Raw genomic sequence first — 16,956 nt, forward strand, 5'->3', positions numbered from 1 at the left:
ATACACTGTCTCTAAAAAAAAAAAAAAAAAAAGACAGACGTCACAATCATGGAAGCGACATCCCACTTACCTTTGCCATATTCTGTTGGCTAGGAGTAAGTCATAGGTCCTACTCATATTCAAGTGGAGAGTATTAAACGATATAAACATGAGGAGGTGGAGATCAGTGGGGGCTGCCTTAGAAGCTCCCTACCACTTACGGAAAGGCTTCTTGCATACCATGCTCTTTAAGAGTTCTTTGTCTTTTCCTATCCTATAACTTACCTTGTATCAGACTTCTGAGTTTACAAAGCATGTCAATTATTTGAGGCCTAGATCAAGTGGTAGCTTCTAGTAAGGTCTTTGATTGTACATGTTGAGGTTAATTTTTCCTTTGATTATGTATCCATAATACTTTTTACATTTTTCATGAATTACATTTTATTTGAATTATTTGGGATAAATATGGTCAGCTTGCCTTTACCCGCCATAATTGTTTTCCTTATAGCTAGGAGTAAAAGCATACAACATCAAGATTAGCAAATTTCTTTTCTTTTCTTTTCTTTTCTTTTCTTTTTTTTTTTTGGAGACAGAGTCTCACTCTGTCTCCCAGGCTGGAGTCCAGTGGCAAAATCTTGGCTCACTGCCACCTCCACCTCCTGGGTTCAAGCAGTTCTCATGCCTGGCCTTCTGAGTAGCTGGGATTACAGGCATGCACCACCATGCTCAGCTTTTGTGTGTGTGTGTGTGTGTGTGTGTGTGTGTGTGTATTTTTAGTAGAGACCAGATTTCACTGTGTTGGCCAGGCTGGTCTCAAACTTCTGACCTTAAATGATCCATCCCCCTCGGCTTCCTAAAGTGCTGGGATTACAGGCGTGAGCCACTGCGCCTGGCCAGCAAATTTATTTCTAAAGTCTATGTCTCTTGCTAGCAAATAATACTATAGCTTGAATGAAAAGATAATAGATAATAGGCGATAAGTTTCAAAGAACCTACTAGAGCTGAACCATTTGTCTTATAATGTTTAGGATTAGAAGAGGTAACCCGCGGTGGCTCAAGCCTGTAATCCCAGCACTTTGGGAGGCCCAGGCGGGTGGATCATGAGGTCAAGAGATCAAGACCATCCTGGTCAACATGGTGAAACCCAGTCTCTACTAAAAATACAAAACATTAGCTGGGAATGGTGACGCGTGCCTGTAATCCCAGCCACTCAGGAGGCTGAGGCAGGAAAATTGCCTGAACCCAGGAGGTGGAGGTTGCGGTGAGCCAAGATCGCGCCATTGCACTCCAGCCCGGGTAACAAGAGCGAAACTCCGTCTCAAAAAAAAAAAAAGACGTAACCTGCAAGAGACATCTGGCACAGTGCCTGCATACAATGGTAGTCATTCAAGAGTTGATATAGTTGACACCTTCCATTTTACTTTCCGTTCCCCCACATCTTAACACCCTCATTTTATATACATTATTTGAAAATGCTGCTTGAACTATAATACTAGGATTTAAATCACTTATTTGATTATTCAGTGTCTTCAAACAATTATTGAGCATCTTCTAGTGTCATTAGAGATACAGATGTTAGAGATACAGCAAGAAAAAAATTGAAAAAAGTATCCTGTCTTCTGTTGGAGCTTGTATTAGGTTGGTGCAGAGGTTTTATTTCAAGGTGATGAAAATGTTTTGCAACTAGATAGAGGTCATGATTATACAACATGTGAATGTAATAAATTGATCTGACTTGTTCACTTTATAATGATTAATTTTTGTCATGTGAATTTCACCTTAATTATAAAAAATAATAACAATAAAAAAATTCTGTTTTCTGAAAGAAAAAAAGCTTACCTTCCATGTGAGTGGTAATCATCTGGGCTTGAGATTATTGGGTTGAGGACTGTAGGTCAATTCTGGGCATGGGAGCAGGGGACTTCCTGACCATTGTTATGTTACAATGATTCCTTCATCTGAAATATAGGAGTCAGAGAATTCTTCACAAGTAGAGCATGGCACAGCAAGGCTTACTTTGTTCTGTCCCCACAATGTAATCTGTATGAATTATAACCAAGAATTCAAAGAGAATAAGACTGTTCTACAGTATTCATAGTGTCTCAAGTTCTATGGGTTTGCTGTTTTGTAATATGTCTATTGCCTACTACAAGCACACCTCATAGTTCCCTAAGTGGGAAAGGAAAGTCCATGTTTTTGCCACCACTGGAAATCATCTGAGATATAAAATGGGAGATAAGTTGACATCAAGGAAGGATCCAATCATGTATTCAATGCTTGAAAATGGCAGTCCTCTGTCTATTGGCCCTTCTAGGATGAAGATAGTCTGAAAACTTGCCAGGAAGTTTAACAACAATGGAGGGGAGCTCTTTTATCATCAAAAGCCAAGAAAGCAATGCAGGTGATGTCTTAATATCATCTTGCATATAAAACAAAGAGACTTTATAGAAAAACCCTACTCATGGATGCTTGTCTCTTAGAGTTCTAAACTTTTCACCCATTGAATTACAAAAGAAATCATTTATTACATTTTGAACCTTATGTGGAAAAAGGACTCTCCCTGATTTGGGGAGCAAAATTCTCCTACAGTTATTCCATTGTTAGTGTTCTTGGAAATTCCTTATTTGCAAAGTTCAGGTGGCTTCTAATTCCTGGTCAAGCTGAGATTTATGAAACAAAATAATCAAGATGAATCACAGATTTTTAGAAACAGAAAGCATGCAACTTCCTTCTTTTGGGGAGAGGATCCAGAAAATGAGGTTGCAAGAGGTTGACAGGCTTTTGCTGGAGCAGAAGTGAAATAATGGCCAGAAACGTCCACTTTGTGGGTGTTGATGCCCCAGTTGAACCGTGGAGCCCAGAACTTGGGTCTCTTGACGTCCTATTTTTTTTTTTTTTTTGCCTGTTTAAATTGGGAGGAAATGAAAATATTTGAGAGGCGTAATGTCTTCTACGCTATTTTAAAAAGCACAATTTTGTGTCCACAATTCAATAATATATTTCCTCAGATCATAGACCCATGGAGCTTTGAAATCTTTTCAGTGTTCACCCTGCCTAATGCTTTCTCTGTGATATCACTTCTCACATGCTATTTCTTCTAAGAGATTGTCTGGCCTCTCCTTTAACCTATGGAAGCAACCTATGGTTGCTTCACCACCCCTTGAAGCAACGCATTTTATTTGCATGTGTTTGTACTTATGTTCTCTCTCTCTTTCTTTCCATTTCTCTCTATAGAATGCCTATATTTTATAGTCTGCCTATGCATATATTTTATAGTCTGCTTTTTTGCAGTTGACATCCTACACATACTTTTCATATTGATACAAAGTCTTAATATGGTTGATATGGTTTGGCTGTGTCCCTACCCAAATCTCATCTCGTGGGAGGAACCCAGTGGTAGGTAATTGAATCATGGGGGCAGGTCTTTCCTGTGCTGTTCTCATGATAGTGAATAAGCCTCACAAGATATGATGGTTTTAAAAAGGGGAGTTATTCTGCACAAGCCCTCTTCTTTGTTTGCCACCATGTGAGACATGCCTTTTACCTTCTGCCATGATTGTGAGGCTTCCTCAGTCATGTGGAACTGGGAGTTCCATTAAACCTCTTTCCTTTGTAAATTGCACAGTCTTGGGTATGTCTTTATCAGCAGCGTTAAAACAGACTAATACAATGATAATTGTAAAGGGCTTCATATATGATATAATTTCCCTAATAAAAATTTATGCAAACATGACATAAGTTTTTACTATTATAAGTAGAATTCAATCCTATTTTGGTTTGGGAAAGTTTGGTTATTAGATTATAAGGAGTTTAAGAATTAACTTTTACTCTTTAGCTTTAAATGTATATTCCAGAGTAACATTGAATAAATCAAATCCCTTTTCTACCAGACAGTTCTTTTCAGTGTTTTTTAAAAAGCTATCATGTTCCTCTTAAAATATGTCTTTTACAAGGTAAGCATCCTCACCTCTTTGCATCATTCCTTACAAGTTGTAGTTTCCAGACCCTTCACAGGATAGTGTGTTCTCCTCTGGATGGGCTCCAATTTGTCAAAGCTCTTTGTAAAGTATGGTGCCAGAATTAATTACTGTGAAAACAGCCATAATAATAATAAACACCATTTATTGACTGCACACATGTTCCAGGAACTGTGCTATAGACTTAGCTCCTTTAATCCTCACAAAACCCTCTAATATTGTACGCATTATTATACTTATATTTTTAGACAAGAAAACCAGTTTTAATACATCAGCTGACTTATCTAAGGTCACACAAGAAAGGATGTAGCAAAGCTAGGATTAAAACATGCTTTGTGTTCTGAACCATTTTATAATGCTTCAGAATTTCCTGGTTATGCCAAATTTAGGGCTGAGATAACAAATTTATGTGAGAATACCTTAAGATTTCATTATCTTGTCTGTCAAATACTTTTCATACTTATGAAAAGTATGTTAGAGCCCAGTTCTTCCAGAATAGGCTTAAAAACATCAATTTATCCATTTGTCAAATATTTGAGTGCCTATTCATGCCAGGCACTGTTTTAGGAGGCAATATTGAGATATGCAAAGTAGACAAAGCTCTTTCTTTCATAGGGCTGACATTCTGTTGAGAGAGACAGACATTCTGGAAGTATACAAGTAAATAAAGATGATAATTTCAGATAGTGACAAGTGATATAAAGAAAATAAGACAAAGTAATGTGCTATAAAGTGACAGTGTTAGGTTATAAGGGAGAGACAACATGGGATTTGGTGACCAAGGGAGGCCTCTTGGAGGAGGTGACCTCTCATCTTAGACTGAAATGATGAGAAGGAACCAATCATATAAAGATATCTGGAAGGAACATCTAAGTCTTAGGAAAGGACAAGGGTAAACTTTCTGGTAGCAGAATAAGCTTAGTGAGCTCAAGATCCAAAAGCCCTATGTAGCTAAAAATAGAGTAAGCGTTAGAAGAGGAGAGAATTACAACCTCAGAGATACAAGCAGGGAAAGATCATTTGAGGTCCTGCAGTCCATGGCAAGAATTTTGGATTTGTTTTATGTGTAATGGGAAGCCTATGCCATGTTTTATGCTGGCAAGTGGACTGATCCAATTAATATTTTAAAAAGATGACATCACTACAGTGTAGAGAATGGGTTATATAGGGCAAGAATGAAGGCAGGGGAATGAGGAAGCTATGGCAATGGTCCTGGTAAGAAATGATGGTGGGTCTGATCATGTGGGAGCTGATCTAACTGTGAGTCATATCAGTGGGAAGACATGGATACATTCAGAAAAAATGAAGGAAAGGTGGACAAAATTCCTGGTATATTGAATGCAGTGGGGTGAGAGAGAGAAATTGATTTTACACTGGATTTAGAGGTTACTAAGAGTGCTGTATATAATGTGTGCTAGGTATAGTATATACAGGCCATTTACATATATTAAGTGATTTAGTTCTCACAAGACTCCTATGATGTAGCTAGTATTCCTCCCAACCTATCTCTGACAAACCAAGATTTAGAGATGCTTAATAACTTGCCTTAGGTTATATAGGTAGTAAATTGGGAAGCCAAGATTTGAACCCAGGTGTGCCTGAAATCAAAAGCAGTGCACATTTTTGTGTGACATAGCATTATCCCTGGAGCTGCGATAAAGATTGCATCTTGCCTCTAAGGTGAGATGGAATTCAAGAGTCCCACAGCAAAACATGTATGGAGTCACATGTGAGGACACGTTCTATTATCAAGGGCCTTGACGTTGCCTGGCCTCTCTCCTGTTCCTTGAAGGGCTGTGTTTCAGTTCTGGAATCTCATGTCTAAGGGATGTAAACACATTGGGTGGAGTGAGAAGTAAATGAAATGATTAAGCTGATGGAGAAAATGACTTCTGAGAAATGATTAAAAGATCGCAGCTTAGCTCAGCGATGACTAAAGAGGGCATCAGCCTATAAATATTTCAGGGGTGGAACCAGCAGGAAGGGGTATTTTTCTGTAAAAAGTAGAAAGAAATTGCATGAAGGGACAGGCAAATAATACAGTTCAGTTCCTGAGTCTGCTTTTTATAATTTTGGTGGCTTATCATAACTTTACGTCTAAATTTTCTTATCTCAAAACAATGAGCTATGATTAAATGAAAAACAGATGAAAAACTCACTAGAAAGGCATCAAAATCCAAACAACACATTCTTTCATGCTTTTAACATTCATTTGATAAATATTTATTGACCTTGGCTGGGTATGGTGGCTCACACCTGTAATCCCAGCACTTTGGGAGGCCGAGGTGGGTGAATCACGAGGTCAGGAGTTCAAGACCAGCCTGGCCAACGTGGTGAAACCCTATCTGTACTAAAAATACAAAACTTAGCCAGGCATGGTGGCAGGTGCCTGTAATCCCAGCTACTCGGGAGGCTGAGGCAGGAGAACTGCTTGAACCCAGGAGGCAGAGGTTGTAGTTAGCCGAGATCGTGCCATTGCACTCCAGCCTGGGGGGAAAGAGCAAGACTTTGTCTCAAAAAATTAATTAATTGATTAATATATATATATAATATAATATATATATATATATATAATATAATATATATATATATATATATAATATAATATATATATATATATATACCTCTACTTTGCATAAGACACAGGAAAGGGGAAGATTTGGGGCCAAACTCTGGATATCCATTTGAATATTCTTGTTTTATAATAAAATATACATATTTTTATGAGATAACTAATATAAGGACAATTCCTTCACAGAAATTGTCTAGCTGGGATCAGAATTATTCATGCACTGAAACATATCAGCTATTGTCGTGTTCTGGAGTCTGTAGAGAAAGGGTAAGACTGGTACCATGCATCCCTATTGCCTGAATACTGCTGTACTCTAAAGAATGGGGAGGTTTAAGTTTCAAACACAGGCTAGTGATTTCCTTGCATTTGCCACAATGTGTGTTTGTCTGCACATTTGTTAGTGAAATAAGAGAACACACTGCTTGATAACACAATCCAATACATTGGGTGCATTATCTTTCCATATACGGTGTGAAAATTATATCTATCAGGCTGCAAAGTCAGAAAGCCTTGCTTTATCAGCTACATCTGGGCAGCACGCAGAAGCTTACACCGCTGAGGGAAAGGCTTCTTGAAAAGCACACCTGTCCTTTTCAGGCATTTTTGAAGTATCATATTTGTTTTTGGATGATTTTGGCCTTCCGCCCTTGATTCTTTAGCACCGTTGGGAGGCTGTCCTGCGGCCTGAAGGTTGACGAGAAATACAAGTGAATGTGTCATCTTAATGGGCTTTGAATGCACTTCCAAATGGCACATTTTTTTTTCTTTTCAGTCTTGCTTATAAAAGTTACACCTGCAAAAATGGGACTGAATCCAGTGAGGAAGGACATAACATTTTGCCTGAATATGCAAAAAATGAGTGGGGTGTTGTCTGTATCCCTGCAGCTCTGAGCAGCCTAGTGGGTAAATGAGCATTTGTTTCCTGCACATCATCTTTGAGTTGAAAATGAGTCACACACTTGTGGAGAGAATAGTATTATCTTCTTTTGTCTTGCTCTGTATGCCTTTGTGGTTACTGAATTTGTCTTAATGGGAAGCTTGATTCTTTCTCTTTTTGAGGCAAACTATTAGAATTTATTTTTAATTTGGAATAAGATTACTTTAAATATATTTTTCTAGATTCATACCTGGGGTCACAGCCAGTGTATACAATTACAGAAAATTTCTATGGGGCAAAAAAGTAAAAAATCTCTCAGGTTCATGTAGTCACCTGGAAGCATAAATCGATTTCTAAATGTTTAAACTAATTTACTTTGAAATAATAATAAGTGTAATTTGTTGAATGTCTGCTTTGTACCAGACACTATGTTATGTGTTTTTAATAGATTATTCCTAATCCATATAACATGCCCAAAATGCCGGTATCATCAATAACCCCATATCTTTCTTTTTTTTTTTTTTTCTGAGATAGAGTCTCACTGGGTTGCCTAAGCTAGAGTGCAATGGCGCCATCTTGGCTCACCACAACCTCCGCCTCCTGGGTTTGAGTGATTCTCCTGCCTCAGCCTGCTGAGTAGTTGAGATTACAGGCATGTGCTACCATGCCTGGCTATTCTTTTAATTTTTACTAGAGATGGGGTTTCACCATGTTGACCAGGCTGGTTCTTGAACTCCTGACCTGAGGTGATCTGCCTGCCTTGGCCTCCCAATATGCTGGGATTGCAGGCGTGAGCCACCTCACCTGGCCAATAACCCCTTTTTATAGCAAAAGAGAGCAAGGGTCAGAGCGATTAAGTAACTGCCAGAAGGCATAGAGCTGATCAGCGAGGGAATTTGCATTCGTCTTCATTTATGTCTAACTCCAGGGGCTGGGCCACTCCATTATGACATCCTACCTCTCTGAAAAGAGCATTTGATGACAAATTTGCCTCAATTCTTATTACGAAGAGGTAGGTCATAAAGTGAAAAGACCAACAATAATTTCCTTTTATCTTTGTAAGAAACTGATTTCATAGGTTAGAAAATACTTTCAGCCTTCCCTGGATGTGCAAAGCGGCTCAGGCGCACTTGGGTACTGGAGTATTTTTTATGATTACTGATTCTAGCTTTGTTTTATCCAGCTCTGCGTGGCCTTGATCTTGAGACTCCCAGGTCCCAGATATCTGAGAGTATTCTGAGGCATACACTTATGAATTCTTACTCCATTACTGTGTTTTTAAAGAGATGGAGGGATAGCTCATGGATCAGGGTTGCACAGAGATTTTCAGACTGCTGGAAGAAGAAACGAAGACACCAGAACAGATAAATTTAATGAAAAAAGTAAAAAGAGAAATTTATCAGAAGGAAAACATCCAAAAAGTGTCAGCCGAGGCTGTGTTATCTGAAATTATTGCTGGACTATCTGCAATTATAAATCACTATTTCAGACAATCTGGCATACTAGGGCCCCAAACTAAGAGTCACAGGTTAAATTATTAGTTGGTTTCAGACATTTTATGAATGAGGATTTCCTTTTGAAAACTGGAGAGGAATCAAGGGGGGTACCTTCTAAGGAGCTTACCATTAAATTCTAGATTTTCATTGAGTTTTATTTATTTATTTATTTACCTACTTATTTACTTACTTACTCTGTCACTCAGACCCACGTGCAGTGATGCAATCTCAGCTCACTGCAATCTCCACCTCCCAGGTTCAAGCTGTTCTCCTGCCATGGCCAGTTTTTTTCATTTTTAGTAGAGACAGGGTTTTACCATTTTGGCCAGGCTGGTCTTGAACTCTTGACGTCAAGTGATCCACCTATTTCAACCTCCCAAAGTGCTGGCCGCGCATGAGCCACGCACCTGGCCAATTGAACCTTATCTTTCTGCTCTGTGAGCTGTTTAATGTTCACAGAAGGGGACTTGTGGAGCCACCGAGGATGTGGGGCAAATGCCTGTTTGTATAATTGTTGAAGAGTAACATCTCCAGTCTGAATATATCATACATCTCTGATTTTGATTGGTTCATATGGATATTAATTTGGATTATAGACATTTTTCTTGACTGATTATAGAACATCAAGGCAAAAGAAAACCACCTTTGACAGTCAAGGCAAATTTCTCAAAGAAAGTTGTTCACGACCATGTCATTCTGTGGCAAGCTCTGCCAGATGTGTAGATTACCTAGCAATTTGGCTTTCTCATATCTATCACCTCTGGTTATTCCAGGTGCAAACTGGAGAGAATTTCCCTTTACCTGTTCTTCTATTTTTACAACTTGGCATTCACTTGCCCTAGCTCGCATATCTGATTAAGGAGCGGACACCAGGCCAGCAGCAAGCTGATGCAATGGGTAGAGCTTCTGCTCACCAGGAAATGAAAGAATTTCTTTTCATAACTGTCAGACGAGAGAAGGGAAGGGCCATGCTCAGCTGGTCCTAGCCCATTCCTGTATGGCTGGTCACACCCTCCTTGCAGATGGCAAGGCCTACTCTCTTCCTCATCTGCCACATCTACCTACTTTCCTAAAGTGCTTCTTTAAAGGCACTTCTAAAGATACATGTGTAGTGTTCATTGGCTATACCAGCCCCCTAAGACCTTTTACTTCCCTGGTTTCTCCAGCATGTTTTGCCAGGTACTGTTCTCAATGAACACGTACCTGATCACTTTGAAGATTGTCTCAGCTAGAATACATCCAGTTACCTTATCAGAAAACGCAATTTAAACTGGCTCAAGCCATAAAAGATTTATTGGCTCACATAACTGGAAATATAGGTGTCAGGACTGGGTTTATCCAGTCACACAATTGCATCACCAAGGACTTGGTTTCTGTCCTTTTCTCTGATACTCAGTGGTGAGTAATGCAGCTTTGTCTTAAAGCTGCTATGCTCTTGTCCCAACACGGCGGCCAACAGCTCCCAGATCTACATCCGCTGCCCAAAGAACCAGTTACTATTTATCCCAAAGCTTCAGGCAAATCCTCCCTCCTACCTTGCAGCCCAGATATTTATTTTGGGCCAGGTGGGAAAAATATTCTGATTTTGTTAGGCCCTAAGATCATGTTTTATGTTTGGAGCCAGGGTGGGAGTCAGCATCCCCTGTGCTCTTGGTTTGCCTCAATGACAAAAATGTAGGAAAGAAGGGGGGTCTGGGTCTTGGCAAATCAACCTCAAGGTCTGTTTAATTAGTCAGTGTAATCATTTGCCTATCCTACACTGCAGATTCAAAACTCTCCATCTCTAGGATTAATTTCAGCCCTGTCTAGATATATGAGAAGATCTGTCTTCACATTAATTTTGGGTTTACTTGAAAGTGGTTTGATTTCTGTTGCCACATACTGATTCTCATACAGGGATCTGCTTCTTGGTGACACTCATCCCTCATCTACTCATCTGGGTTTCTTAGACTTCTTTATGACGTGACTCTGATAACTTCATGCCTATTACGTGAATCACCTGGAGGGCTGGGGGACCACGTTTAAAATACAAGAATCAGTCCTTAAGGAGACAAGATTTTTAAAAATTCACTGTTTTCTGGAAATAGTTAGAAATTGAGGTGTTATAAAGGGGAATATATTCCAAAATCACACTGGACTGACAGAGGTATGCTGGAGCCAGCTCATACTGGCTTATGAGAGCTAATCATTGAATTTTCAAGGCTTTGTGAGCTGGCTGTTAAACACAGCCCTCATTAAATATTGTAGTATATAAATTTACAATTAAACAAATTATGTTCAAGGTGAAGTTAATAAAGACTCCAAACTCATCATTTCCCAATTATTTTGCTACATTTTACTGTATGCTCTTGACTATTTTCATCCATTGTCTATGATAGAAGCAATATGCAAGGGTATGCTACCATACAACCCTTTCAACTCTACATTCAGTGACATCATGTTAGTAGTATTTCCATGGAGTATTTACACCATAGATCTTGGTAGACACTGTCAATCAGAGTTTTTTCCTTATAAAATATTTACTGGCACACTCCTGGCTGGTTTTTAAATGTAAAATGAGAATGATAACAATAAGTGCATTATTAGCTTTGTATGAGGTTATAATAATGTAATTCATATAAGAAGCTTGGCTCGAGGCAAATCAGTCAATGATTTGGCTATGACTATGTCCTTCCCTGCCTTGTTAATAAGAGCATATTAAATAGCATATTACCTTAGAGCAATATTAAATATTATATCATCCTATCAGGGCAATCCTTAGAAGTATGAAGTAATATTGCATTGTGCTATCAGTACATTTGTAGGAAGAGATGAAGCCCTGTGGGGCATGGGATAGAATGACATTGTTACTTGACTCTTGCATGTGACAAATGTGTCTCACCCTCCAGCCCCCAGACTCTGGGAAGGTCCTTGTATCACATCAACTTGCTCAGGGTTTTCTGCTGAGACTTCATCTGCCTCTACCGTTCTCTCCTGTTTTCCTCTTCCACTTTTTGCTTCCAACACTTGCTAGGGGTGGCCTCTCCCTTGGTCTTCAGAGATCATTGAGGTACTTGCTAGAGGTGGAGATCATTAGTGCCTCAGTGATCTCTGAAGACCAAGGACAGGCCACCCCTAGTCTTTTATCTTCCCTTTTTGAGAGCGAACTGCCATCTCTCTGATACCAATGTGGTTCCTGCTTTTATACCACACCACCACAGTTTATATCTGTGCCACCTGACACCATTCCAACTTTTCATCTTTCTTCTCTCAGCTTCATTTTTCTTTTTCCCTTTTTGTCCCCATTGTCTTTTAAACACCTCTTTCAAAGCAGAAACTATTTTGAAAACCATTCCCCTGCTTGGCCAATGACTCATTTGAAACTCTTAAACCCCTACTATATACAGAATACATGTACTTGATACATATTCAGAATGAAGAAGCAATTTGTGCCAAGAGTTACAATATAGAGATATAAGAGCTACAGAAGAAAAAGAGGTTACATCTCAGAGGGGGTGGTGAGGGGAAGGCACAAAAGGTCAAGAATAACCCCACTTATTTGCAGTTTTGAGACCTTTCTGGGTGCCTGACAATGCTGATGAACAGATAACTGAAATTTTAGTTCATACAATGTCCTATGTATCCCAAATTATTTCTTGGACATCTAATTTCTTTAATTGCATTGTATTGTAATTTCATTAAGTGCAGAGGTAATTCTGTCAAATCAACCTCATTTTACTCCTAAGGAGCACATGTGTTTAAAGGCAGCTCAGTGCCTCCTCGGTAAAAAGTTTGCATCAAATGCTTATTGAACAAAAGAATAAACAATTCATGACTTGAGCTGAGCTTCATATAACCTCTATTGAGGAAAATCCTAATTATATTTTTAGAGATTCATAGAAATTCAGGAGTGAAAAATATCTTAAGCATTATTTAGTTTAGTAATTCCCAAATCTGGGATATTATTATAATTGAATAGGGGTGTGTTGGGATGGGTTATTTTTAGAATGTAGGCTCCTGACCTCTTCCCCAGACCAACTGAATTAGAATCTGTGTGTTTTGGAAACTAGAATCTTTGTGTTTTGGAAACTGTGTTCTAGCATTTACCAGGCCCCACTGCTTCTGCTGGGCTGTCAGGTTTTGGATCCACAAATGAAGTCTGACTTCATCTAGTCTCTGACAATTCATTTATTTCTCCATAAGATTGTAATAATAACACAACTGCAAACACTATGTTTTCTGGTTGTCTCCAAATCTCCAGCAATCTGGGATTATCTTTGCTTTTAGTGACAAGGGGAAATGACTTGTGCACCCCCTCACATTTGTGTGAGTGCCTAAAGGGAATTGGGTTTGTCTGAATCTTTCCATGCTTGAAATGTTTCCTTCTAACTCTCCAAGCTCTAATTATCCCTCAAGCCTGCAGGGCCATTCTCCTTCTCCCATTCTGCCTGTCACTGCTAATAGAAAATCACTAGAAAGGGTGTTTATAAAAATTTGGGGAGGCCAGGCACCATGGTTTATACCTGTAATCCCAGCACTTTGAGAAGACAAGGTGGGCAGATTATGAGATCAGGGGATCGAGACCATCCTGGCTAACATGGTGAAACCCCATCTCTACTAAAAATACAAAAAGTCAGCTGGGCATGCTGGCACGTGCCTGTAGTTCCAGCTATTCAGGAGGCTGAGAATCACTTGATTCTCCTTAATTCAAGGAGAATCACTTGAACCCGGGAGGCGGAGATTCCAGTGAGCCGAGATCATGCTGCTGCACCCCAGCCTGGGTGCCAGAGCAAGACTCCACCTCAAAAAAATAAAAAAATTATAAAATAAAAGTTTGAGGAAAATTATTTAACAAGTATGTACTGAGAATCATTCTGTGCCAAACAATGAGCAGACAACAAATGTAAGTTCCTCACAATCCAAAACAAAACAAACATGATCCTTATCATCACGAAGTGCACAGTCAATTGGCTGATGCAGATATTATTAACCCAATAGTTACTGAAAATATGTACAAAACCTCAGCTGATGCAGATGAAGCATCCAGAGTTGTTATAAAGGAAAGATACATGGTGCAATAAAAGTAAAAGTAGGAATTGACCTATTTGGCTCTTAAGAAATGGCTTCCTCAAAGAAGTGATAACTAACCTGAAAGCCATCTACAGAAATAGCACGTGAAAAGTTTTCTGACAGGGAGGGTGAGAACTAAAAAAGACTTGTATGATGTACCTCAGAGAGAAAGTAGGAATGTGGTGCGGGATAGGGCTGGTGAGGAGGACAAGCCTGCAAAAGAGACAGGAAAGGCTGGAGGCAATCTGAGATGGGATAGTTACAGAAGAGCAAAGCAAGGAGAGAGTTCAAGGAGGGGCTGATCAATAAGCCAAATGCTTGAGGGTCAAATAAATAAAGTGAGCTCTGAATAATTCTCATCGGATTTAGCGTCTTCAGGTCATTAATAACCTACAGAGCCAGGGCTGTTTTTGATGGTGTGGTGGAGATGAAAGTCAGATTGAAGCTGGTTTGAGATGAATGTGTAGGGAGAACATGGAAAAAGAAAAAAAAAAACCCATAGTGGTTTTGAGATCCTTAACTGTGAAGGAGAGGAGGAAGATAAAGGGGTGGCAGGGAAAGAGTGAAGGTGAAGGAACTTTTTAAAGATAAGTGCTGCTTGTTTTATTTTATTTTACTTTACTTTATTTTGTTTTTCGAGATAGAGTCTCACTGTGTCTCCCAGGCTGGAGTGCAGTGGCGTGATCTCGGCTCACTGCAACCTCTGCCTTCACGGCTCAAGCGATTCTTCTGCCTAAGTTTCCCAAGCAGGTGGGACTACAGGCGTGTGCCAGCATGTCTGGCTAATTTTTTTGTATTTTTAGTAGAGATGGGGTTTCACCATGTTAGCCAGGATGGTCTCAATCTTCTGACCTCATGATCTGCCCGCTTCGGCCTCCCAAAGTTCTTAGCTCCTATTTGGAAGCTAATAGAAAGGACCCAAATGGGAAACATTACATACACAAAAAGGAGGAGTAGTCAACACTAAAGTTACCGCAGTGGCGGAGCAGATGGAAGCGTTGGCTTTGGAAAGCAAGGAGACAGTATCTTCACTGCAAAGTAGCGGAGGAGGTGATCGTGGGAGCAGAGAAGTAGGTACACAGCCAAGCCCAGCACACACCTTAAATCTCAGGATGGGACTGCTCTGTCCTAGAGCCTACCAGCCCCTGCTGCCTTGGGGAACTTCTTGTATCCAACTTTCTTTCCAGTTCCTACCTGTTGGTATGCTGCGCATAAACACCACAGCCCTTCTTCTTCCTCACTCGCTCCTTCTGTCTTGTCTTTCCCTCCTCCATTCTTCTCCCCCTTCACCTTCTCTTCTTTCTTCATGTCTTTCCCCCTCTCATCCCTTTCTTTTTAGTTTTTGCACCACTAATCCCTTTTCTTCTGTGCTTCCCAGGAAGACTCATAACCCCTCACAACATATAACATGTAGAAAAATGCAGTACCCTCTGTATTTAGCCCCAGTCCTTCAGATGGTGCCTGGCAAGCCCAGCCTTTTTCCACCAAAAGGTTCAAGGTCCAAGATCATTTTTTATCTAAATAGAGCTGAGCCATGCCTCTCCCCAAGAAAGCAAAACTTCCTCTTTTCTTCTATTTTTTTAAATAAAATTTATCCTTCCCAGTGTACTCACCTTACAGAGTTGCTGTAATGATAGTCAAAATATTTAAGTTGTATGGTAAATCACTTCCCATTTTTAAATGGCATAATAAAATCATTTTGCCACCTCATCCTCTCATAAATTACTCTAAAACAAGAAAAATGATCAAGAAAAGTAGACATTTCATCTTTAATAAAACTAAGAAACAGCTATAACCCTGAACCACAATATATAAAAGTATACAGCAGATGGAAGAGTGATGATATGCAGTAACTGATTCACTTTCAATATTTGCATTTAGTTAAGTAACAACCTGAAAGCTTTTCTCTAAGCTATGGACCTATATTTTATGTATATCAGTAAAACTAATGGGTCTATTTAAACATTTTTTCCAAAATAAGGATTAGTCTGTTCATATATAAAGCCAACTTTTATGTCTTAAGAGCTAGAAAATCTCTTGCTTTTTTGGTGATGGTAGCTTTTTATGGCAAACAATCTTCCAGGTTTCTAAAAATATCTTAGGATTTGGTTTTTAAAAACAGGGGCCCTATTTTTTCTTTTTCTTTTTTCCTTTTCTTTTCTTTTTCTTTTTCTTTTCTTTTCTTTTCTTTTTTTTTTTTTGATATAGAGTCTTGCTTTGTTGCCTAGGCTGGAGTGCAGTGGCATGATCTTTGCTCACTGCAACCTCCGCCTCTCGAGTTTGAGCGATTCTCCTGCCTCAGCCTCTTGAGTAGCTGGGATTACAGACTCATGCCACCATGCCCAACTAATTTTTGTATTTTTAGTAGAGATGGGGTTTCACCATGTTGGCCAGACTGGTCTTGAACTCCTGACCTTGTGATCTGCCCACCTAGGCCTCCCAAAGTGCTGGGATTACAGGTGTGAGCCGCTGTGCCCAGCAAGGGCCCTATTTTTTCTAAATACCCTGGATAATTCCCCCTGTAGAATGAGTCATCCACAAGGTCATAACTCTTTCTTTGGTTTATTTCTTAATATGAGAATGGAAAGCTTCCTCATGTCAAATATAGTGTCCACAATCAGATATTACATGTTTACCTTTTGGGTTAAATAAAGTAATTCAAGGGAAACATGGGCTTGAGAACCCTAAGATTCTGCCTGACTTTTTCATCACTAGTGCCATTGGACATTTTTAGCTCAGGCGTCGTACTTCTGTGGCACTTTTCACTGAGCTCATAACCCAGTGGGGGAAGTGCCAAGTTGGCTTCATATATAGGACATTTAGGAATTGTCTATTAAGGGAGTTTAATTGGTCTTCCCTGGAGTAATACAAGTCAGGGCAAGATGTTCTTACTCCTACATAATGAATATTGATACAGGAAGATGAATGATAAGTGATTCCACCCCTCACCCCACAACCCAGTACCTGCCATAAAAAAGATAAAGCGATGTCCAGATACTCAGAACA

General features: G+C 39.5%; 1 long non-coding RNA gene across 1 annotated transcript in view; it reads right to left on the bottom strand.

The window, feature by feature from the left end:
- The window catches only part of LOC108305863, a 26,065-nt gene extending 10,396 nt beyond the window's left edge, over positions 1-15,669 (bottom strand). Inside the window, exons 1-3 of the long non-coding RNA XR_001825917.2 lie at positions 15,564-15,669; positions 3,947-4,066; positions 1,819-1,937 (exon numbers count right to left, since the gene is read on the bottom strand). This is a non-coding gene — a long non-coding RNA (uncharacterized LOC108305863). The remainder of the gene's footprint in view (positions 1-1,818; positions 1,938-3,946; positions 4,067-15,563) is intronic.
- Positions 15,670-16,956: the final 1,287 nt, after the last annotated feature.

This window comes from Cebus imitator, unplaced genomic scaffold, assembly GCF_001604975.1.
Source record: "Cebus imitator isolate Cc_AM_T3 unplaced genomic scaffold, Cebus_imitator-1.0 Scaffold67, whole genome shotgun sequence".
Classification (NCBI taxonomy): Eukaryota; Metazoa; Chordata; class Mammalia; order Primates; family Cebidae; genus Cebus; species Cebus imitator.